Here is a 25,294-nt window from a genome sequence, read left to right on the forward strand (position 1 = left end):
GTATATAATGCTCTGGCAGGGCAGGGCAGGGGAGCAGGGACCCAGCAGGGACTGGCCTGTATATGTTTGTGTATATGTATATAGTATATAATGCTCTGGCAGGGCAGGGGAGCAGGGACCCAGCAGGGACTGGCCTGTATATGTGTGTGTATATGTATATAGTATACAGTATATAATGCTCTGGCAGGGCAGGGCAGGGGAGCAGGGACCCAGCAGGGACTGGCTGCTGTGACTGTAGCTAGTTCTGTTTCCTAACTTCCTCCTCTCTCTCACTTCCTTCTGCTTTGCAGACTTTTACACTGACTCTCCCAGCATTAAACGCCCTGGACAATTACTAGCAGCATCTGTCCAGGCTCCCGCAGCACATATTGCCTGTAGCTGCCCACAGGACACCCCAAGAGGCACTTCTAGCCCAGACGAGGCCCGCACATCCAGAAGACAGCTCCAAGCACCCAGAGGAGCTACACAGAGATATGAGTGGTGAGTGTATGACAGTAATTCCTGTAGCTGTTGGGGGGTCCCATGAGAAGTGGGGGGAATACTCTGAGCCCAGGGAGAATGTTTCGGTAGGCGCAGCGTCTGGTTTGATACACAGTCTCCTGTACAGACAGTGGGAATTGTGTAACTTCTCTCCACATTCCTCTACATGATGCTGAAGGTGGGGGTGTAGTGGTTCTCCCTGACCTGGGGATCTCACTGTGAGCAAAACCAGCTGGACTGCACGGTGCCTGGTATATGGGGGAAATGCATATTTATCTAGATTGCAAGCTCTTCTGTGCTGTATGAGGTCAACATTGGAATTTGCGTCATCAGTGCAGGTTACTGCATATATATATATATATATATATACTGTATTTTAGTTTTCTGTGTATTAATTCCGGGGAAAGCTAGATTGCAAGCTCCTAAGACTGCTTAGGTCTCCTCATATGGTGTTTTGTACCGGGAAATTACGTCTCATTTTTATTCACGTATATAATCCCAATTCTGTTGGCTGATAAACGCACTAATAATAAATATAATAATATAGTGATACTACTGATCATTTTATTGTGGAACAAAGTTTTCTGCTAACAGGGCAACTGCACTATAGGTTCAAGGCAGCAGTGTCGGACTGGAGCATGAAGGGCCCACCAGGGGGATGCGGTTATAGGGGCCCATACTTAGGGGTGTGGCCAACCTACAAAGGGGGTGTGGCCAGCCTCCAAAGAGGCTTGAAATACACAATAGTTTAGTGCAGTGTAATGCAACATATCTACCATGTATAATACAAGTGCACAGTCTGGAACCTGATCCCTAGAGGAAGGAGTGGGCACTGAGTCAGTGGGGCCTACCGGTGGTTTCCCTGGTACCCCTGTGGGCCAGTCCGACCCTGCAAGGCAGTGACTTGAGTTAGGGGCTAGACTTTTACAGAAATATGGCAGTGGTCTGTGAGAAACCTGAATTATTTTCCAGGGCCAAAGAGCTGGTCTGACATCTAAGGGTAGGATGAGGATCTCACATGTGAAACAGGGGCCGTGTCCCTTCAGACAGACGTGTAGACTTCATCTTTATAATCCTACTGTTGTCATGTTGTTGCGGCTGTGCTGCGGGTGTGATGTGTGCCTGCTCTGAGAACTGACAGGAAGTTACACAAGGCGACCCAGTCATTCTGCTGGACAATCTGTCCCAGGGTTCTACACTGGAGGTCAGCTTATACATGGTCCAGGGCCGACTGATGCCCCCAGCTACCCCAGTCATGACTGCCCTTCTCAGTTACCCCGGCCATGACTGCCCTTCTCAGTCACCTCAGGCCATCACTGCCCTTCTCAGTCACCCCGGCCATCGCTGCCCTCTCATTCACCCCGTCCATCACTGCCCTCTCAGTTACCCCGGCCATCACTGCCCGTCTCAGTCACCCCGGCCATCACTACCCTTCTCAGTCACCCCGGCCATCACTGCCCTTCTCAGTTACCCCGGCCATCGCTGCCATCTCAGTCACCCCAGCCATCGCTATCTCAGTCACCCCAGCCATCGCTGCCCTCTCAGTCACCCCGGCCATCGCTGCCATCACATTCACCCCGGCCATCGCTGCCCTCTCAGCCACCCCGTCCACAACTGCCCTTCTCAGTCACCCAGGCCATCCCTGCCATCTCAGTCACCCCGGCCATCACTGCCCTTCTCAGTTACCACGGCCATCGCTGCCATCTCAGTCACCACGGCCATCACTGCCCTTCTCAGTCACCCCGGCCATCACTGCCCTTCTCAGTTACCCCGGCCATCGCTGCCATCTCAGTCACCCCAGCCATCGCTATCTCAGTCACCCCGGCCATCGCTGCCCTCTCAGTCACCCCGGCCATCGCTGCCATCTCATTCACCCCGGCCATCGCTGCCCTCTCAGCCAACCCGTCCACAACTGCCCTTCTCAGTCACCCAGGCCATCCCTGCCATCTCAGTCACCCCGGCCATCACTGCCATCTCAGCCACCCCGTCCATCACTGCCCTTCTCAGTCAGCCAGGCCATCCCTGCCATCTCAGTCACCCCAGCCATCGCTGCTCTCTCAGTCACCCCGGCCATCGCTGCCCTCTCAGTCACCCCTGCCATCTCAGTCACCCCAGCCATCGCTGCCATCTCAGTCACCACGGCCACCGCTGCCCTCTCAGTTACCCCAGCCATCGCTGCCCTTCTCAGTCACCCCAGGCCATCGCTGCCATCTCATTCACCACTGCCACCGCTGCCATCTCAGTCACCCCAGCCATCGCTGCCCTTCTCAGTCACCCCAGGCCATCGCTGACCCTTCTCAGTCACCCCGGCCATCACTGCCCTCTCAGTCACCCCGGCCATCTCTGCCATCTCATTCACCACTGCCACCGCTGCCATCTCAGTCACCACGGCCACCGCTGCTATCTCAGTCACCACGGCCATCGCTGCCATCTCAGTCACCCGGCCATCGCTGCCCTCTCAGTCACCCCGGCCATCGCTGCCCTCTCAGTCATCCCGGCCATCGCTGCCCTCTCAGTCACCCCTGCCATCGCCGGCCATCTCAGTCACCTCGGCCATCGCTGCCATCTCAGTCACCTCGGCCATCGCTGCCATCTCAGTCACCCCTGCCATCGCTGCCCTCTCAGTCAACCCTGCCATCGCTGCCCTCTGTCACCCCGGCCATCGCTGCCCTCTCAGTCACCCCTGCCATCGCCGGCCATCTCAGTCACCTCGGCCATCGCTGCCATCTCAGTCACCCCGGCCATCGCTGCCCTCTCAGTCACCCCGGCCATCGCTGCCCTCTCAGTCACCCCGGCCATCGCCGGCCATCTCAGTCACCTCGGCCATCGCTGCCATCTCAGTCACCCCGGCCATTGCTGCCATCTCAGTCACCCCGGCTATTGTTGCCATCGCTGGCCATGGTGACTCCTGGGAAACTAGCCAATGGTAGTGTGCGGACAGGCTTACCGTGGAAGGAGAGTGAAGTCTATTGCAGAGTTACCGATGATACACATAGCGCTGCCGATCCCTGGGATTTGGTTTGGTATGATTTACCGCAGCATGGGATGCCGAATGTCATTATGCCGACATTGGTATCCCGAGGGGTGGAATGCTGGCAGGGAGGCGAGCACAACTAAGCCCCTTGAGAGCTCGCTGCGCTCGCCACGCTGCGGGCTTGGTGGCGAACTTAGCTCGCCACAGGTTCAATTCTCCCTCTATGGGTATATCGGTGGCGGTATGGTGCCCCCGTCGGGATCCTGTCGTCTGTATTGTGCTTGCCGGGATCCCAACGATCGGTTTTAACAGCCAGCACATATATTACATACAGCATAACACGTATGTTTGTGTGTGCTAAGCCCCCCTCCTGCACTGTGTGTCCGACACTGCAGCCCAGGGTCAGTGCTGTGCAGTTACAGTCCAGCGCCTCTAGTACTGCACCACCATCCCTGATGGTTGGTTGGCGGGATGCGGGGACGCCATCCTCAGCTCCCCAGGAGTGCGGCACCTGGTTGTGACCTCGCAGCCCAGCGCAGCACTCCCAGCCTAGCACTGACGTGGAGCGCAGCAGCAGGCAGGTGAGAAGCGCTGGCTGCGCCTCCTTGGGCTATAGTTACCAAGTGGCGGTTTTCTGCAAGTTGCTGCTTCTCCACGGGTTTGACCTCAAAATGCATTAGCTGCGCTTTTATAATATGCAAAAGCTGCTGCGTTGTAGTTATACCCCATGGATGGTTTTAGGCACCCCCAAAATATTGTCGCCCTAGCCTCCTGCCTGGGTTTCCTATTGCTAGTGTCCTCCCAAGATATAGTGGGGGTTATTCCGACCCGTGCGCAAGCAGCGGTTCTTCGCTGCGGTGCGCGGTGCGAATGGGTCAGAACTGCGCACGCGCGTCGTTGCCCGCAACAACGCGCACAGCAAAAAAAGAAGGCGCAGCGCCGATCGCAAGCAGATTGACAGCGGAGAGGCGTTCCGGGGCGGATACTCACCGTTGGATGCCGTTTTCGAGGAGTGGTCGTCTGAACGCAGGCGTGTCCAGGCAAACGGAGGGCGGATGTCTGATGTCAAAGCCGGGAGGAACGTCGCTGGATCCGTCGCACAGGGTAAGTAGCTCCAGGGTTACTCTTCCACTGCACAAAACTTTTTTAGCTAAGCAGGGCTGCACAAGCGATCGATTAGCTGATCGCACCAGCAGCAAAAAGTTGCTGGCTGCGAACAACTCGGAATGACCCCCTGTGTCTTGCAGTGTTAGGATAGCACAAAGGTGGCTGGGAAAGCCCCGTTCCAAATTGTTCTGACACCCAGTAATTTATAGATGCGTCCATGGTCCTGGTCTAGGGGTAAGGGGCTGGCAAACCGTGGTATTGTATAAGTGGGGCACAGTCACAGTGCTGGCGGCTTCTGGATGTAGCTCACGCCGACATTGGGAACTGGGACTTACATCTGAGCTAGGATGTGCCCCCCTCCCAAATCCAGAACCTGCCTGTACATTGTAGATGCGTCCCCTGCAGCTCAGCGTGGATTTGCCAGGGGTATAGACTGTCCCTTAGAGCTACGTTTCCTCCTCTCTCTGGATTAGGCCCCTCCGTGCGCACAGTGAGTGAGAGACGTTGTATGAAATACCACTGGGGCTCGGTCACACCATATCTGTGTAACCATCTTGTCAGCTACACCCAGGAACAGGTTAGGTTGAGATGCTCTGGAAATGTTCCAGTGATAGCCCTGTGAAGGGGCAGGAGAAGGACCAATCAATGCCCGGCGGGCAAGTGGATCATCATGTAAAGTTGGCTGCTTTAGGTGCCCACGCTGGGGGCTGCTCCATAGGAGATATCTTCATGGTGTCAGGAAGCGATGAATGAGAGGCGTAACACGGCGTGTAAGGAAATAATCGACAATAGATGTTTAATCGCGGTCATGTGTTATATCATAACCTGTCGCCTGGGTCACAGCGCCAAATACCAGGCATCTTTTTACCTTTAATACTGACCGATCTTGAGTGAGATGTATCAATCTTTGGAGAGAGATAAAATAGAGATAAAGTACCAACCGACGAGCTTCTGTCATTTGTCAAACACAAACAGTAAAATGACAGAAGCTGATTGGCTGGTACTTTATACTTTATCTCCCTGCAAGGTTTGACGTATCTCCCCCTGTGTCTGAGGATAGTACTATGAGCAAGGGTATACAGGAACCAGGGGGGAGAGGGTTAATGTAATCCCCGAGACACTGTACAGGATATAAAAGGGGGAAGTGATAACTGGGGGCGGTCATGACGCCTTATCGGAATATTCAGCTTATTTCTACTACGTCAGTTAAATGAAGAGTTAAGTCATTTTGGCGAGCCAGCCGGTCTTCATTAACTTGTGGTTTCTGGCTTTCATCGCTGACCCTCCCTTACAGTTAGTTGCCGTGTAATGGAGCAGCTCAGCTGATGAGAGCACCCTGTAGGGGGCATCATGCATGCACAGTGACCTACAGGACGCAGACACCGGCCCAGGGATTCCCAGCTGTGTGGCTGTAGTGTTACTACAAGCCCCCGTGCCCTCAGCCTGTCACCATGTGACCACTCTGTCTTCTCTATCCTGTAGAGAATGCTGGTCTGCAGAGCTGACGCTCTAAACTATTGTGCAGAGTGTTAGCTGAGGGAGAATACAATATTTATATCTTCCTCAAAGTACTCCATTCACCCAGGATGTAATATTCTGATACCTTGTGTTATAATGACAGTACACGGTGCTGACAGATGACCCGCTCACGGGACATAACGCTTCACAACTAGTTCTGCAACTTTTTGGATTGCAACATCTGGGGCAGGATTATACTGATCATAAAAGTGTTGTTTTTCTCACGTGAATTCAGGCCAGATGACTAAAATAGAGAAATGCGTGGAGAAATCATGAGTGGGGCATGCCATTACGTTAGATCAGCTTTCACACATGTGGGAGGAGGATGCCGTGGAACAAGGTCTTGGAATGTGGTCTGTACATTAAGCTACAAGTAAGCGGAGGTCTGCAAGCCCAACGCAGCATACCATTATGCTGGCAGAAAATTCCGCTGGGCCCCAAGTGGTACCTGCCGGCCATCGTCTACTGTGTGTCTCATGAATAAGCCCCTATGCAATGAGAGGTATTTAGGAAACTGCACCCGAGGCGGACGTAAATGTTGCATAATTTAATGTTTACCACTTACCACTCGCTGGAGTTTTGCTGGAAATGATTGTATGATCCCAGAACTCTGCAGTATTCCGGGACTCGCCTCGGTGCGTATGGGAGCGCGTAAGATCTGTGACTGGTCGTTAATCCCAGACTACAGGTGGAACATGTGATGCATTGCCACAGTCACCAGCCCTCCTCCCATCTCACAGGGGTGACCCGGAAATGAGAGAGCTGTAACGTAGCCCACACATTTTCAGGGTGGAGTTTGATAAATGAAAAGAAAAATGCAGATTTAGGGCCTATTTCAGGTTGCCCATTTCTGCATTTTCTGCGGGGGAGGGGTGCAGAAAATGTGATCGCCTCTGCCGGTCAATCAGGCAGATGTGGTCGCTGGAGGAGGGGGGGTGCGGGCGGGTCAAGGCTCCGTTTCCGGGGAGGAGACGGAGCGTTGCGTGGCCGGACGAACGGGGGCAGTGCTGCGCGAATAAGGGCATGTCGGGGGCGTGATCGTGGCGGCTGCGCGACGCGATCGCGAACATGGCGATGGGTCTCCTGCCGGCACAGCTAAACTGCGCCGGCAGGAGGCTCCACTAATTTCTACAATGAAGCAGAAATTGTGAGGCGATCGCAATTTCTACTTCATCGAGGGGGGAGCGCGACGGTCTGCATGTCAGGAAAAGGATTGTAAATTCTGCTTATTAGAATTTGCAATCCTTACTGAATTAGGCCCTTTGCTTCCACTTGCAGGGGCCAATATATCATTGCATATTCACCACTATTCCCCAGATAGAAACACCCCTTTTATTTGAGGTTAGCTGCTAATATTAGCTGTCACGTGAACGGATGAAGGAGGGACTGCGTCAGACATCTCCGATACCTGCTGCCATTTCTCCATCCCTCATAGGCGGAGGGGGATGCAGCCGGACTTACCAATATCCGGAATGTGAAGCATTGACGGTATTGGCCCGCGCAGATTCCGCCATCTGGAAATGATCTGATAGATTGCATACCGCATTGTGATCCTGGGTGGTAAGATCATGCCCAGATCACATTGAATACGGGATCTATGATAAACAGGCCCCAGAACCAACACAGTGCAGCTCCCGGCTTGTAACTAGTCTAGAAAACAAGAAGTGAGGCTCTGTTCCTGTTGTGCAGACACTCACTGGGCGGCTGGGGATATTGTGACGCTTATTAACTCATAGCTCTTCATCACTATGGATCCGGTGGGATAGTGTCTGAGTACGGAATCTATAGATCTTGTCATATATTGGATGGGATGGTGTGTGACTGAGAACGGATTCTATTGGTCTGGTGGGAGATTGGATGGAGATTGGAAGGCATGGTGTGTGTGTGTGTGTGTGTGTGTGTGTGTGTGTGTGTGTGTGTGTGTGTGTGTGTGTGTGTGTGTGTGTGGTGACTGGATGGGGTGTGTGTGGGTGTAGTGATTGGAAGGGATGGTGTGTGTGTGTGTGTGTGTGTGTGTGTGTGTGTGTGTGTGTGTGGTGACTGGATGGGGTGTGTGTGTGTGGGTGTGTGTGTGTGTAGTGACTGGATAGGGTGGGTGTGTGTGTGTGTGTGTGTGTGTGTGTGTGTGTGTGTGTGTGTGTGTGTGTGTGTGTGTGTGTGTGTAGTGATTGGAAGGGATGGTGTGTGTGTGTGTGTGTGTGTGTGTGTGTTTGTTTGTGCGCTTGTTTGTAGTGATTGAAGGCAGGGCTGTCATCAGGGGGGGACTGCAGGGACTGCAGTCCCGGGCCCTTACAGTGGGCTGATGCGTAGGGAAGGCTTGTTTGCATCAGCTCTCTTTGAATCATTCCTGCGGGTCTGCAATGCTCCACCTATATGTAACGGCGCGGTGTGTGACATCACATAGGGTTGGAGCGGTGTGGCAGAATCTTTTTTTTTTGGTTGAATGGGGGCTCTGTCCATTTTGTAAATCCCGGGGCCCCACAATTCCTGTCAGCCCTGATCGAAGGGGATGGTTTGTATGTGACTGTAGTGATTGGAGTGTGCGTGTGTTCCCTGAAAACACCCGTTTTGCGGGGTGACCACACATTTTTAGTATCGCCCCCATGTGTCACAGAGGGACCGCAGCAGATATCTCCATTCCTGACAGCAGCCGCAGCTCCCAGGGGGTTCTATGGGAAGCAGCGCTGTCAGATTCACCAAGCTGTGGAACGTGAAGCATCCCCGAGCACAGCCCCTGCAGCTGCCGCCATCTGAAGATGGCGTTGTGCTGTGTAGTCTATGGGCTACAGATCGCAAATCCAGTCGGCAGAGTATTCCCCGGCACATGCGAGTAAATATACTTCTTTCACATCCCCTGTCGGTGCTGTTGCTCCATATTACTTTTCCTCGGTGTAATCACATACATACTGCAATGTGATTCTGAGCGCTAAAGTCACATCCTGATCCCACTGTGAATGCAATTAGTGATAAATACACTCCTGTGAGGGGAATACATAGAATTAGGGGGATTCGGGGGCTGTGTTGAGTTATATCCTGTAACTAGAATGGAAGAGCTCGGTGGAGTCACTATGTGGGACACTCAGTAGGGCAGGACGGCGTTTCTACGTTGTCTCTTGAGTCTCAGCTCTATGGCGTGAACCGGAAGCCGGTGACATAACCAGGAGCTGCTTTTGTTTTCTGTTTTTCTTTTTGACTTTTTGAAAATGACAGCGGTGCAGTGGCAGCTTCTGTCAGATGGAGAACAAAGAGATGAGACACGTCCGCTACGGCTTCCTCAACCCGCCGAGCTGCCTTCCTGTGCTTTGTAGCATCGAGGCGGATTCTCTTATAGGAAGTGCTGATGTGACGGCATGGTCTATAGACTATACACTTACTGCGGATTATACATCTGATCCAGATTATATACCTACTGTGTATTATACACCTGATCCAGATTATACACCTACTGTGGAATATACACCTGATCCAGATTATACACCTACTGTGGAATATACACTTGATCCAGATTATACACCTACTGTGGAATATACACCTGATCCAGATTATACACTTACTGCGGATTATACAGTTTATCCAGATTATACACCTACTGCGGATTATATACCTTGTCCAGATTATACACCTACTGCGGATTATACACCTGATCCAGATTATACACCTACTGCGGATTATACACCTGATCCAGATTATACACCTACTGCGTATTATACACCTGATCCAGATTATACACTTACTGCGTATTATAGTTTATCCAGATTATACACCTACTGCGGATTATATACCTGGTCCAGATTATACACCTACTGCAGATTATACACCTGATCCAGATTATACACCTACTGCGGATTATACACCTGATCCAGATTATACACTTACTGCGGATTATACAGATGATACAGATTATACACCTACTGCGTATTATACACCTGATCCAGATTATACACCTCCTGCAGATTATACACTTGATCCAAATGATACACCTATTGCGGATTATACACCTACTACAGTATATATACCTGGTCCAAACTATACACCTACTGCGGATTATACACCTGATCCAGATTATACACCTAGTGTGGAATATACACTTGATCCAGATTATACACCTACTGTGGAATATACACTTGATCCAGATTATACACCTACTGCGTATTATACATTTGATCCAAATGATACACCTACTGCAGATTATACATTTGATCCAAATGATACACCTACTGCAGATTATACACCTGATCCAGATTATCCACCTACTGCGGATTATACACCTGATCCAGATGATACACCTACTGCGGATTATATACCTGTTCCAGATTATACACCTACTGTAATGTGGATTATACACCTACTGCAGATTATATACCTGTTCCAGATTATACACCTACTGTAATGTGGATTATACACCTACTGCAGATTATATACCTGTTCCAGATTATACACCTAATGTAATGTGGAATATACACCTACTGCAGATTATACACCTACTGCGGATTATACATCTGATCCAGATTATACACCTACTGTGGAATATACACTTGATCCAGATTATACACCTACGGTAGTGCGGAATATACACCTGATCCAGATTATACACCTACTGTGGATTATATACCTGGTCCAGTTTATACACCTACAGTAGTGCGGAATATACACCTACTGCAGATTATACACCTACTGCAGTATATATACCTGGTCCAGACTATTGTAAATGTCGATTTACATACAGGACTAAAAGCAACACTTTAAAAACACATTAAATACACTTTAAAATGGAGCCACTGCAGCCGCTGTGATCAAACGTTAGCCTACGTACTTTTTACACCGTTAGCGTACAAAGCCCCGTACCGTGTACGTACTTTGCGTACAAACGCCGCGCTGGCTGTACAAAGTACACGCAGTGCGTACACACCCAAAGACACTCCGTGAGCACTTAGCAGCTACACGTGTGACTGAAATACACTTATAACCTTAGCAGGGAAAAGAGACACGACACCAGATTGTATTTAAGATGCTGGGTTCCGACACACCAACATATAATTGCTGAAAGGGGGTTACAATAACAACAATACAATACAATAGAAAAATGGCTACAGTCAATGGTACATACGTTTTGGTTTCACCTGCGCTTCCTGGCCCGGTCCTCAGTCATCAAGGTAGATGACCTTCAGAGTCTGTGATAGTGACCTGGCCTGCAGCTGGCTTTTTATACATTTGTCCAAAACCTAACACAATGGAGACTGTAATCTCTTTGTCCATTGGACACAGGGATGGTGATTTACAGTACAGGAGAGGTCATAGGTCGGTTTGAATAGGTGGGCGATGTCTGTTCCAGGTGCAGTTGCAGATGTTCTCCTCTGGGTTCCCGCCGCATACCAAATGTACAGTAAATACAGTTAATATTTATATTCTGCTCCTGCGCATAACTATTCGCAGGAGCGTGCGATCTTCTGCAAACCAACACCGGAATATTGCTCTTAAAATACCCTACAGCTGGATACCAAACACCACCTTATAACCTAGTTCTGTCCCCTCCTATCCTGTAAAGGTGAATCCCTTTGTTCTAATACCATTTAAACTGTTGTAACTTGCTGATGTGGTGCAGGGAGACTATGTGTACATTGTGCTCTATTTGGATTAAATATGTAATGTGTGTTTATGGCTTTTCCATGCGATTACAAACACTACCGTAATTACTCATACCACGCGCTAATACGCAGGACCGCGGGAGCGACCATACGCAAATTGCGAATATGCGCATGCACAGCAAAACAAGTACGCGCACAGAGGCCATCTGTGTGTAGTTTGTACATGATGTGTGTACTGCAATATTTCTCTGACGTCCTAGTGGATGCTGGGTACTCCGTAAGGACCATGGGGAATAGACGGGCTCCGCAGGAGACTGGGCACATCTAAAGAAAGATTTAGGTCTACCTGGTGTGCACTGGCTCCTCCCCCTATGACCCTCCTCCAAGCCTCAGTTAGATTTCTGTGCCCGGCCGAGCTGGATGCACACTAGGGGCTCTCCTGAGCTCCTAGAAAGAAAGTATAGTTTAGGTTTTTAATTTTCAGTGAGACCTGCTGGCAACAGGCTCACTGCATCGAGGGACTAAGGGGAGAAGAAGCGAACCTACCTAAGTGGTGGTAGCTTGGGCTTCTTAGGCTACTGGACACCATTAGCTCCAGAGGGATCGAACACAGGACCCGACCTCGTCGTCTGTTCCCGGAGCCGCGCCGCCGTCCCCCTTACAGAGCCAGAAGCAAGAAGGTGGTCCAGAAAATCGGCGGCTGAAGACTTCTGTCTTCTCCAAGGTAGCGCACAGCACTGCAGCTGTGCGCCATTGCTCCTCATGCACACCACACACTGCGGTCACTGATGGGTGCAGGGCGCTGGGGGGGGGGGGGGCGCCCTGAGCAGCAATACTAACACCTTGGCTGGCAAACTGGCACCATATATAGCCCCAGGGGCTATATAGGTGCTTTTTAACCCCTGCCAGAACTTTTACATTAGCGGGAGAAAGCCAGACGAAAAAGGGGCGGAGCCATCTCCCTCAGCACACTGGCGCCATTTTCCCTCACAGCTTCGCTGGAAGGAAGCTCCCTGGCTCTCCCCTGCAGTCCTGCACTACAGAAAAGGGTAAAAAAGAGAGGGGGGGCACAAATTAGGCGCAGTATAACTATATTTATGCAGCTATAAAGGGAAAACACACTTCTATAGGTGATATCCCTGTGATATATAGCGCTCTGGTGTGTGCTGGCATACTCTCCCTCTGTCTCCCCAAAGGGCTTTGTGGGGTCCTGTCCTCTCTAAGAGCATTCCCTGTGTGTCTGCTGTGTGTCGGTACTGCTGTGTCGACATGTATGACGAGGAAAATGATGTGGAGGCGGAGCAAATGCCTGTGAATGTGATGTCACCCCCTGCGGGGTCGACACCTGTGTGGCTGGACTTATGGAAGGAATTGCGTGAAAGTGTCAACTCCTTACACAAAAGGTTTGACGATATAGGACAGCCGGCTACACAGCTTGTGCCTGTTCCAGCGTCTCAAATGTCATCAGGGGCTTTAAAACGCCCGCTAACTCAGGTGACAGATACAGACGTCGACACGGATACCGACTCCAGTGTCGACGATGACGAGACAAGTGTACCCTCCAATAGGTCCACCCGTTAAATGATTGAGGCAATGAAAAATGTTTTACGCATTTCTGATAATACCCCAGGTACCACAAAAAAGGGTATTATGTTTGGTGAGAAAAAACTACCAGTAGTTTTTCCTGCATCTGAGGAATTAAATGAGGTGTGTGAGGAAGCGTGGACTTCCCCTGATAAGAAATTGATAATTTCAAAACGATTATTGGCAGCGTACCCTTTCCCGTTAGAGGATAGGTCACGTTGGGAAACACCCCCTAGGGTAGATAAGGCGCTGACACGCTTATCAAAGAAGGTGGCACTACCGTCTCCGGATACGGCCACCCTGAAGGAACCTGCTGATAGAAAGCAGGAGGCTACCCTAAAAGCTATTTACACACACACAGGCATTATATTACGACCAGCCATTGCATCAGCATGGATGTGCAGTGCTGCTGCTGCGTGGTCAGATTCCCTGTCGGATAATATTGATACCATGGATAGGGACAATATTTTGCTGACGATTGAGCATATAAAAGATGCAGTCTTATACATGCGTGATGCACAGAGGGATATTTGCCGGCTGGCATCAAGAATAAGCGCTATGTCCATTGCCGCCAGAAGGGGGTTATGGACTCGGCAATGGGCTGGCGATGCCGACTCAAAGCGGCACATGGAGGTTTTGCCCTATAAGGGGGTGGAACTGTTTGGGGATGGTCTTTCGGACCTCGTGTCCACAGCTACTGCTGGGAAATCGACCTTTTTGCCACAGGCTGCCCCACAGCAAAAGAAAGCACCGTATTATCAGGTACAGTCCTTTCGGCCCCAGAAAAGCAAGAGGGCTAGAGGCTCATCCTTTCTGCTGAGAGGCAAAGGTAGAGGAAAAAAGCTGCAACACACAGCTAGTTCCCAAGAGCAGAAGTCCTCCCCTGCGTCCGGTAAGTCCACAGCATGACGCTGGGGCTGCTCAGGCGGACCCGGGTACGGTGGGGGCCCGTCTCAAAAATTTCAGCACACAGTGGGCTCTCTCACAGGTGGATCCCTGGGTCCTTCAAGTAGTACTTCAGGGGTACAGACTGGAATTCGAGACGTCTCCCCCCCGCCGTTTCCTAAAATCTGCCTTACCGGCAACTCCCTCTGCCAGGGAGGCAGTGTTGGTGGCTATTCAAAAACTGTATTCACAGCAAGTGATAATCAAGGTACCCCTCCTTCAGCAAGGAAAGGGTTACTATTCCACAATGTTTGTGGTACCGAAACCGGACGGTTCGGTGAGACCCATCTTAAATTTAAAATCCTTGAACACTTATATCAAAAGGTTCAAGTTCAAGATGGAATTGCTCAGGGCGGTTATTGCGAGCCTGGAGGAGGGGGACTACATGGTATCCCTGGACATCAAGGATGCGTACCTACATGTCCCCATTTACCCTCCTCACCAGGAGTACCTCAGATTTGTGGTACAGGACTGTCACTATCAGTTCCAGACGCTGCCGTTTGGGTTATCCACGGCACCGAGGGTCTTTACCAAGGTAATGGCCGAAATGATGATACTCCTTCGCAAGAAAGGAGTTTCAATTATCCCGTACTTGGACGATCTCCTGATAAAGGCGAGGTCCAAGGAACAGTTGATAGTAGGGGTAGCACTTGCTCGGGACGTGCTACAACAGCACGGCTGGATTCTCAATATTCCAAAGTCACAGCTGGTCCCGACGACACGTCTTCTGTTCCTGGGAATGATTCTGGACACAGACCAGAAAAGAGTGTTTCTTCCAGTGGAAAAAGCCGAGGAGTTGTCATCTCTAGTCAGAGACATCCTAAAACCGGGACAGGTGTCGGTACATCAATGCACACGAGTCCTGGGAAAGATGGTAGCTTCGTACGAGGCAATTCCATTCGGAAGGTTCCACGCAAGGACTTTCCAGTGGGGCCTGTTGGACAAATGGTCTGGGTCCCATCTCCAGATAAAACAGCGGATAACCCTATCGGCAAGAACCAGGGTGTCGCTGCTGTGGTGGCTGCAGAGGGCTGATCTACTAGAGGGCCGCAGATTCGGAATACAGGACTGGGTCCTGGTGACCACGGACGCCAGCCTTCGGGGCTGGGAGGCAGTCACACAGGGAAGAAATTTCCAAGGACTATGGTCAAATCAGGAGATTTCACTTCACATAAATATTCTGGAGCTAAGGGCCATTTACAATGCCCTAAGTCAAGCAAGACCCCTGCTTCAGAACCGGCCGGTGCTGATCCAGTCAGACAACATCACGGCGGTCGCCCATGTAAACAGACAGGGCGGCACAAGAAGCAGGAGGGCAATGGCAGAAGCCACAAGGATTCTCCGATGGGCAGAGAATCATGTGTTAGCACTGACAGCAGTATTCATTCCGGGAGTGGACAACTGGGAAGCAGACTTCCTCAGCAGGCACGACCTCCACCCGGGAGAATGGGGACTTCATCCAGAAGTTTTCCGAATGCTGGTCAACCGTTGGGAAAAACCACAGGTGGACATGATGGCGTCCCGCCTAAACAAAAAGCTAAAAAGATATTGCGCCAGGTCAAGGGACCCTCAGGCGATCGCTGTGGACGCTCTAGTGACACCGTGGGTGTACCAATCGGTTTATGTGTTTTCTCCTCTGCCCCTCATACCCAAGGTACTGAGAATAATAAGAAGGCGAGGAGTGAGAACTATTCTCGTGGCTCCGGATTGGCCAAGAAGGACTTGGTACCCGGAACTTCGAGAGATGCTTGCAGAGGACCCTTGGCCTCTGCCGCTCAGACAAGACCTGCTGCAGCAGGGACCCTGTCTGTTCCAAGACTTACCGCGGCTGCGTTTGACGGCATGGCGGTTGAACGCCGGATCCTGAAGGAAAAAGGTATTCCGGTGGAAGTCATCCCTACCCTGATCAATGCCAGGAAGGATGTCACCGCAAAGCATTATTGGCGGAAATATGGCGGAAATATGTTGCTTGGTGTGAGGCCAAGAAGGCCCCAACGGAGGAATTTCAACTGGGTCGTTTCTTACACTTTCTGCAAGCAGGTGTGACTTTGGGCCTCAAATTGGGGTCCATTAAGGTCCAGATCTCGGCCCTGTCGATTTTCTTCCAGAAAGAACTGGCTTCACTGCCTGAAGTTCAGACTTTTGTCAAGGGAGTCCTGCATATTCAGCCTCCTTTTGTGCCCCCAGTGGCACCTTGGGATCTCAATGTGGTCTTTGAATTTCTAAAATCACATTGGTTTGAGCCACTTAAGACTGTGGATTTAAAATATCTCACGTGGAAAGTGGTTATGTTGTTGGCTCTGGCTTCAGCCAGACGGGTGTCAGAATTGGCGGCTTTGTCCTGTAAAAGCCCCTATCTGATTTTCCATATGGATAGGGCAGAGTTGAGGACTCGTCCTCAGTTTCTCCCGAAGGTGGTGTCAGCTTTTCACTTGAACCAACCTATTGTGGTGCCTGCGGCTACTAGGGACTTGGAGGATTCCAAGTTTCTGGACGTAGTCAGGGCCCTGAAAATTTATGTTTCCAGGACGGCTGGAGTCAGGAAAACTGACTCGCTGTTTGTTCTATATGCACCCAACAAGCTGGGTGCACCTGCTTCTAAGCAGTCTATCGCGCGCTGGATTTGTAGCACTATTCAGCTGGCGCATTCTACGGTGGGACTACCGCAGCCTAAAAATGTGAAAGCCCATTCCACAAGGAAGGTGGGCTCATCTTGGGCGGCTGCCCGAGGGGTCTCGGCTTTACAATACAAAAAAAGGGGAAAAAGTTCCTGCGCACTGGAAAGGGTATATAGCACACCTTATTTGGTGTGATTAAAACCTTAACCAATTTTTCTAATTATATGTAAGTTGATTTTTCTATCAGACAGATCTCTCCACGTTTAATATGTATAAGTACAGATATTTCTCCTAAATTCTGGAGGAAATGTATAGACCACCTTATTCAGGGTTTTTAAATTTTAACATCCGTCTTATTTATCGCAGAAAATGTACAACAAAAGAAAAAGTCTCGTGATAATATCATGAAATGTATAAAGTCCAATCAAAGTCCAATAATCCGGATCAAAGAAAAAGCAATAAGTCTCTTATCTGGTATCCTTCTTAATATTTGTAGTAAGTCGTCCCCACCGTATATGATTCTTTGTCTAGCTCCTCAGTCTAGGTACATGCAAAACAAATAATGGGGAATCATGGTGCAGACTTCTACAAATTTATTCAAAAAACAATATTTTACACTTAAAATGCGTACCACAAATGACCTTCCAGGAAGGCACAGTAAATAGCGTACAAGGGTATTTGTGAAGCTCCCCCTATAGAGCTGTACCTTCACCAGGTCCTGGGCAGCCAAGAGCTTTACAACTTTGCCGAGCAGCTACTTGGTCAGGGGCAAACACGTTTGCAAAATTTTATAAATTTGATACCCTGGCTGAGGAGGACCTGGAGTTCTCTCATTCGGTGCTGCAGAGTCATCCGCACTCTCCCGCCCGTTTGGGAGCTTTGGTATAATCCCCATGGTCCTTACGGAGTACCCAGCATCCACTAGGACAGGGGTGTCCAACCTTTCACCTTCCCTGGGCCACATTAGAAGATGAAAATTTGGTTTGGGCCGCACATAAAATAAAATAACAGTAACGATACCTGAATGAGAGACAGATTACTTACCTACATCCCACGCCGGTCACGTCCACTTGTCCAGTAGAATCCAAAAGGGTCGGTACCTATAAAAATGAAAATTATACTTACAAACGAATGAATGAATATTATGCCCTCACTGACGCGGGAAGATGTTCGCCCCTTGTAGTTGTGCCCCTGTAGTTGTGCCCCTGTAGCTGCGCCCCTTGTACTGTGCAACTTGACGTTGTGCCCCTGTAGCTGTGCCCCTTGTAGTTGTGCCCCTTGTAGTTGTGCCCCTGTAGCTGCGCCCCTTGTAGTTGTGCCCCTGTAGCTGCGCCCCTTGTAGCTGTGCCCCTGTAGCTGCGCCCCTTGTAGTTGTGCCCCTGTAGCTGCGCCCCTTGTAGCTGTGCCCCTGTAGCTGCGCCCCTTGTAGTTGTGCCCCTGTAGCTGCCCCCTTGTACTGTGCCCCTTGTAGTTGTGCCCCTGTAGCTGCGCCCCTTGTAGTTGTGCCCCTGTAGCTGCGCCCCTTGTACTGTGCCCCTTGTAGTTGTGCCCCTGTAGCTGCGCCCCTTGTAGTTGTGCCCCTGTAGCTGCGCCCCTTGTACTGTGCCCCTTGTAGTTGTGCCCCTGTAGCTGCCCCCTTGTACTGTGCCCCTTGTAGTTGTGGCCCTGTAGCACTAGCTGCCCCCTTGTACTGTGCCCCTTGTAGTTGTGGCCCTGTAGCTGCCCCCTTGTACTGTGCCCCTTGTAGTTGTGGCCCTGTAGCTGCCCCCTTGTACTGTGCCCCTTGTAGCTGCCCCCTTGTACTGTGCCCCTTGTAGTTGTGGCCCTGTAGCTGCCCCCTTGTACTGTGCCCCTTATAGCTGCCCCCTTGTACTGTGCCCCTTGTAGTTGTGGCCCTGTAGCTGCCCCCTTGTAGCTGCCCCCTTGTACTGTGCCCCTTGTAGTTGTGGCCCTGTAGCTGCCCCCTTGTACTGTGCCCCTTGTAGCTGCCCCCTTGTACTGTGCCCCTTGTAGTTGTGGCCCTGTAGCTGCCCCCTTGTACTGTGCCCCTTGTAGCTGCCCCCTTGTACTGTGCCCCTTGTAGTTGTGGCCCTGTAGCTGCCCCCTTGTACTGTGCCCCTTGTAGCTGCCCCCTTGTACTGTGCACCTTGTAGTTGTGGCCCTGTAGCTGCCCCCTTGTACTGTGCACCTTGTAGTTGTGGCCCTGTAGCTGCCCCCTTGTACTGTGCCCCTTGTAGTTGTGGCCCTGTAGCTGCCCCCTTGTACTGTGCCCCTTGTAGCTGCCCCCTTGTACTGTGCACCTTGTAGTTGTGGCCCTGTAGCTGCCCCCTTGTACTGTGCACCTTGTAGTTGTGGCCCTGTAGCTGCCCCCTTGTACTGTGCCCCTTGTAGTTGTGGCCCTGTAGCTGCCCCCTTGTACTGTGCCCCTTGTAGCTGCCCCCTTGTACTGTGCACCTTGTAGTTGTGGCCCTGTAGCTGCCCCCTTGTACTGTGCACCTTGTAGTTGTGGCCCTGTAGCTGCCCCCTTGTACTGTGCCCCTTGTAGCTGTAAAAAAAAAACACACACACAGACACATACTTACCGCTCCTGCAGCGCTGCCTCCGTCTCCGTCCGCCGCTCCTCTCTGCTGTACTACGGGAGGGACGTCTGTACAGGACACTGTACAGTGGCGCAGGCCGCGGCCACGGACTTCAGATCTTGATTTCCCCCCCCTTCCCCGGACACTGTACAGCGGCGCAGGACTTCAGATCTTGATTTCCCCCCCCCCCATGGGACACTGTACAGCGGCGCGGCCACGGACAGACACCCACCCCCGGCTCACTTACGTGTTCTTGTACAACCAACTTCTCTGCTGGGCTCCTCTACTCTCGCGCTGCTCAGTCACGTGTGCCGCTATGCAGCGGAGGAGGGCTACACTGTGGGGTATATCTACTAAGGTCCCGATTTTGACCGAGATGCCGTTTTTTCATCAAAGTGTCATCTCGGTAATTTACTAAACTCAAATCACGGCAGTGATGAGGGCATTCGTATTTTTTGGGTAGTCCATGAAAATAATTACGAATGAATACACCATCGGTCAAAACGCGGCTGTTTAAGTATGAATCTCGGTCATTTACTAAGAAGTGCAAAGCAAAAAAAAATAAAACACTGCCGTGAAAAATTACAACTCGTAAAAAAGTGCTAAAAAAAACAGACCTGCTTTTTTAATCCGTGATTGTATAGGCATGCAGGGATCCATGAGATCCGTGCATGTATATCAGTGGGAAGGGGTGTGAAAGTGGTTATTTTCTTAAAAAAATTGCGTGGGGTCCCCCCTCCTAAGCATAACCAGCCTCGGGCTCTTTAAGCCGATCCTGGTTGCAGAAATATGGGGAAAAAATTGACAGGGGTTCCCCCATATTTAAGCAACCAGCATCGGGCTCTGCGCCTGGTCCTGGTTCCAAAAATACGGGGGACAAAAAGAGTAGGGGTCCCCCGTATTTCTAAAACCAGCACCGGGCTCCACTAGCTGGACAGATAATGCCACAGCCGGGGGTCACTTTTATATAGTGCCCTGCGGCCGTGGCATCAAAAATCCAACTAGTCACCCCTGGCCGGGGTACACTGGGGGAGTGGGGACCCCTTCAATCAAGGGGTCCCCCCCCCAGCCACCCAAGGGCCAGGGGTGAAGCCCGAGGCTGTCCCCCCCATCCAATTGGCTGCGGATGGGGGGCTGATAGCCTTTTGTGAAAATGAAAAGATATTGTTTTTAGTAGCAGTACTACAAGGCCCAGCAAGCCTCCCCCGCATGCTGGTACTTGGAGAACCACAAGTACCAGCATGCGGCGGAAAAACGGGCCCGCTGGTACCTGTAGTACTACTACTAAAAAAATACCCAAAAAAAGACAAGACACACACACCTTGAAAGTAAAGATTTATTACATACATCCACACAAACATATACACATACTTACCTTATGTTCACACGCAGGTCGGTCCTCTTCTCCCGTAGAATCCATGGGGTACCTGTTGAAAAAATTATACTCACAAAATCCAGTGTAGATCGGTCCTCTTCAAATCCATTTGTAATCCACGTACTTGAGAAAATAAAAAAACGGAGTCCCGACCACGAACTGAAAGGGGCCCCATATTTTCACATGGGACCTCTTTCCCCGAATGCCAGAAACCCACTCTGACTTCTGTCTAAGTGGGTTTCTTCAGCCAATCAGGGAGCGCCACGTTGTAGCACCCTCCTGATCGGCTGTGTGCTCCTGTACTGACTGACAGGCGGCACACGGCAGTGTTACAATGTAGCGCCTATGCGCTCCATTGTAACCAATGGTGGGAACTTTCTGCTCAGCGGTGAGGTCACTTTCGGTCAACCGCAGGGCAGAAAGTTCCCACCATTGGTTACAATGGAGCGCATAGGCGCTACATTGTAACACTGCCGCGTGCTGCCTGTCAGTCAGTACAGGAGCACACAGCCGATCAGGAGGGTGCTACAACGTGGCGCTCCCTGATTGGCTGAAGAAACCCACTTAGACAGAAGTCAGAGTGGGTTTCTGGCAGTCGGGGAAAGGGGACCCATGTGCAAACATGGGTCCCCTTTCAGTGCGTGGCTCGGGTGTCCGTTTTTTTATTTTATTTAAGTACGTGGATTACAAATGGATGCTACGAGGAGCCTGGGACCCTGGAGCTGGTGAGTTTAATTTATTCAACAGGTACCCCTTGGATTCTACTGGAGAAGAGGACCGACCTGCGTGGGGCCATAGGTAAGTATGTTTGTATGTTTGTGTGGATGTATGTAATAAATCTTTACTTTCAAGGTGTGTGTGTCTTGTCTTTTTTTGGGTATTTTTTTAGTAGTAGTACTACAGGTACCAGCGGGCCCGTTTTTCCGCCGCATGCTGGTACTTGTGGTTCTCCAAGTACCAGCATGCGGGGGAGGCTTGCTGGGCCTTGTAGTACTGCTACTAAAAACAATATCTTTTCATTTTCACAAAAGGCTATCAGCCCCCCATCCGCAGCCAATTGGATGGGGGGGACAGCCTCGGGCTTCACCCCTGGCCCTTGGGTGGCTGGGGGGGGGACCCCTTGATTGAAGGGGTCCCCACTCCCCCAGGGTACCCCGGCCAGGGGTGACTAGTTGGATTTTTGATGCCACGGCCGCAGGGCACTATATAAAAGTGACCCCCAGCTGTGGCATTATCTGTCCAGCTAGTGGAGCCCGGTGCTGGTTTTAGAAATACGGGGGACCCCTACTCTTTTTGTCCCCCGTATTTTTGGAACCAGGACCAGGCGCAGAGCCCGATGCTGGTTGCTTAAATATGGGGGAACCCCTGTCAATTTTTTCCCCATATTTCTGCAACCAGGATCGGCTCAAAGAGCCCGAGGCTGGTTTGGTTTAGGAGGGGGGACCCCACGCATTTTTTTTTTTGTGATTTTACAGTGTTTATTTTAAAAAAAAAAAAATGAACCCCAGCACGGATCACACAGATCCGGCCGAGATTCATTGTGATAAAGTCGGCAGTGTTTTGCTAATCACTGCCGTAAAAAACGGGAAAAAAACACGAATGACATCGACATCGGAACAAATGAAAATGCAGAATACGACAGCTTAGTAAATTAGTCGTAATAAATTCAAAAAGTTGCAGTTTTACACTTTCGATGTCATTCGTGATTGAACTTTGACCTTTTTCCGAAAATTACGAATGTTAGTAAATATACCCCTGTGACTGACAGCGGAGAGGGCGTGAGCTGGTGCTGGTCCCAGCAGCAGCAATCCAATCAGGATGTGCTGACAGCCTGCTGGGGCCGGCTCAGCCTCACATGTGGTGTCCGTACTCGGGAAAAAAAAAAAAAAAACCTCTGCTGCAGCGCTGCTCCTGGGCCGCATTACTAGCCGACTTGGGCCGCATGCGGCCCGCGGGCCGCGGGTTGGACAAGCCTGCACTAGGACGTCAGAGAAAATAAGATTTTACTCACCGGTAAATCTATTTCTCGCAGTCCGTAGTGGATGCTGGGCGCCCATCCCAAGTGCGGATTGTCTGCAATACTTGTAAATAGTTATTGTTACAAAAATCGGGTTGTTATTGCGAGTCATCTGTTCAGAGGCTCCATTGTTATCATACTGTTAACCGGGGTTCCTATCACGAGTTATATGGTGTGATTGGTGTGGCTGGTATGAGTCTTACCCGGGATTCAAAATCCTTCCTTATTGTGTCAGCTCTTCCGGGCACAGTGTCCTAACTGAGGCTTGGAGGAGGGTCATAGGGGGAGGAGCCAGTGCACACCAGGTAGACCTAAATCTTTCTTTAGAGTGCCCAGTCTCCTGCGGAGCCCGTCTATTCCCCATGGTCCTTACGGAGTACCCAGCATCCACTACGGACTACGAGAAATAGATTTACCGGTGAGTAAAATCTTATTTTTTCGACTTCGACACTATATACCTATCGCGAATTATACACCTGATCCAGATTATACATCTACTGCGGATTATGCACCTACTGTGGAATATACACTTGATCCAGATTATACACCTACTGTGGAACATACACCTGATCCAGATTATACACCTACTGTGGAACATACACCTGATCCAGATTATACACCTACTTGCGGATTTTATACCTGTTCCAGATTATACACCAACTGTAGCGCGGAATATACACCTACTGCAGATCATATACCTACTGCGGATTATACACTTACTGCAGTACAGTAAATATACCTGGTCCAGATTATACACCTACTGCAGATTATACACCTACTGTGGTATATACACCTGGTTCAGATTATACACCAACTGCGGAATATACCCCTGATCCAGATTATACACCTACTGCTGTATATACACCTGGTCCAGATTATACACCAACTGTGGAATATACACCTGATCCAGATTATACACCTACTGCAGAATATACACTTGATCCAGATTATACACCTACTGTGGATTATACACTTGACCCAGATTATACACTTACTGTGGAACATACACTTGGTCCTGATTATACACCTACTGTGGATTATACACCTCCAGATTAACACTCACTGCATATTATGCACCTAATCCAGATTATACACATACTCAGGTATATAATGCGCAGTAGGTGTATAAACTGTATCAGACATGCAGTCGTGTGTATAAATCTGGATCAGGTGTATAATGTCCAGTAGGTGTATAATCTGGTATGCCACCCGCCGGGATCCCAGCTGTCTCAATACCAATACCGGTATCCCGACGGGGGCACTATACCGCTGCAGGAATACTGGCGAGGTAGGTGATTCCCCCTCTATGGGTGTCCACGACAGCCATACGCGCGCCACCTAGCCCGCAGCGTGTCCCCACAATTTTTCTACTACAAGCCTAGGTTTAAAGGCCTAATGCTGATTAGCAATTCATTTTATGTCTTTTTTTTTTTAAGGAAAATAATATAGAGCAACCTACACAGATCCTAGCGTGGATGGGTTCAGTTTAGAAGCTCTAGATCAGGGGTGTCCAACCTTTCACCTTCCCTGGGCCACATTAGAAGATGAAAATTTGGTTTGGGCCGCACATAAAATAAAATAACAGTAACGATACCTGAATGAGAGACAGATTACTTACCTACATCCCACGCCGGTCACGTCCACTTGTCCAGTAGAATCCAAAAGGGTCGGTACCTATAAAAATGAAAATTATACTTACAAACGAATGAATGAATATTATGCCCTCACTGACGCGGGAAGATGTTCGCCCCTTGTAGTTGTGCCCCTGTAGTTGTGCCCCTGTAGCTGCGCCCCTTGTACTGTGCAACTTGACGTTGTGCCCCTGTAGCTGTGCCCCTTGTAGTTGTGCCCCTTGTAGTTGTGCCCCTGTAGCTGCGCCCCTTGTAGTTGTGCCCCTGTAGCTGCGCCCCTTGTAGCTGTGCCCCTGTAGCTGCGCCCCTTGTAGTTGTGCCCCTGTAGCTGCGCCCCTTGTAGCTGTGCCCCTGTAGCTGCGCCCCTTGTAGTTGTGCCCCTGTAGCTGCCCCCTTGTACTGTGCCCCTTGTAGTTGTGCCCCTGTAGCTGCGCCCCTTGTAGTTGTGCCCCTGTAGCTGCGCCCCTTGTACTGTGCCCCTTGTAGTTGTGCCCCTGTAGCTGCGCCCCTTGTAGTTGTGCCCCTGTAGCTGCGCCCCTTGTACTGTGCCCCTTGTAGTTGTGCCCCTGTAGCTGCCCCCTTGTACTGTGCCCCTTGTAGTTGTGGCCCTGTAGCACTAGCTGCCCCCTTGTACTGTGCCCCTTGTAGTTGTGGCCCTGTAGCTGCCCCCTTGTACTGTGCCCCTTGTAGTTGTGGCCCTGTAGCTGCCCCCTTGTACTGTGCCCCTTGTAGCTGCCCCCTTGTACTGTGCCCCTTGTAGTTGTGGCCCTGTAGCTGCCCCCTTGTACTGTGCCCCTTATAGCTGCCCCCTTGTACTGTGCCCCTTGTAGTTGTGGCCCTGTAGCTGCCCCCTTGTAGCTGCCCCCTTGTACTGTGCCCCT

The 25,294-nt window shown here is 50.6% G+C and overlaps 1 protein-coding gene across 1 annotated transcript in view; it reads left to right on the plus strand.

Moving 5' to 3' along the window:
- Positions 1 to 296: 296 nt before the first annotated feature.
- RHOG (ras homolog family member G) overlaps positions 297 to 25,294 on the plus strand; it is an 80,288-nt gene continuing 55,290 nt past the window's right edge. Inside the window, exon 1 of the mRNA XM_063950848.1 lies at positions 297 to 480. The gene's annotated coding sequence lies outside the window, so the exon portion shown is untranslated. The remainder of the gene's footprint in view (positions 481 to 25,294) is intronic.

Source organism: Pseudophryne corroboree, chromosome 2 (assembly GCF_028390025.1).
Source record: "Pseudophryne corroboree isolate aPseCor3 chromosome 2, aPseCor3.hap2, whole genome shotgun sequence".
In the NCBI taxonomy this organism is placed as follows: domain Eukaryota; kingdom Metazoa; phylum Chordata; class Amphibia; order Anura; family Myobatrachidae; genus Pseudophryne; species Pseudophryne corroboree.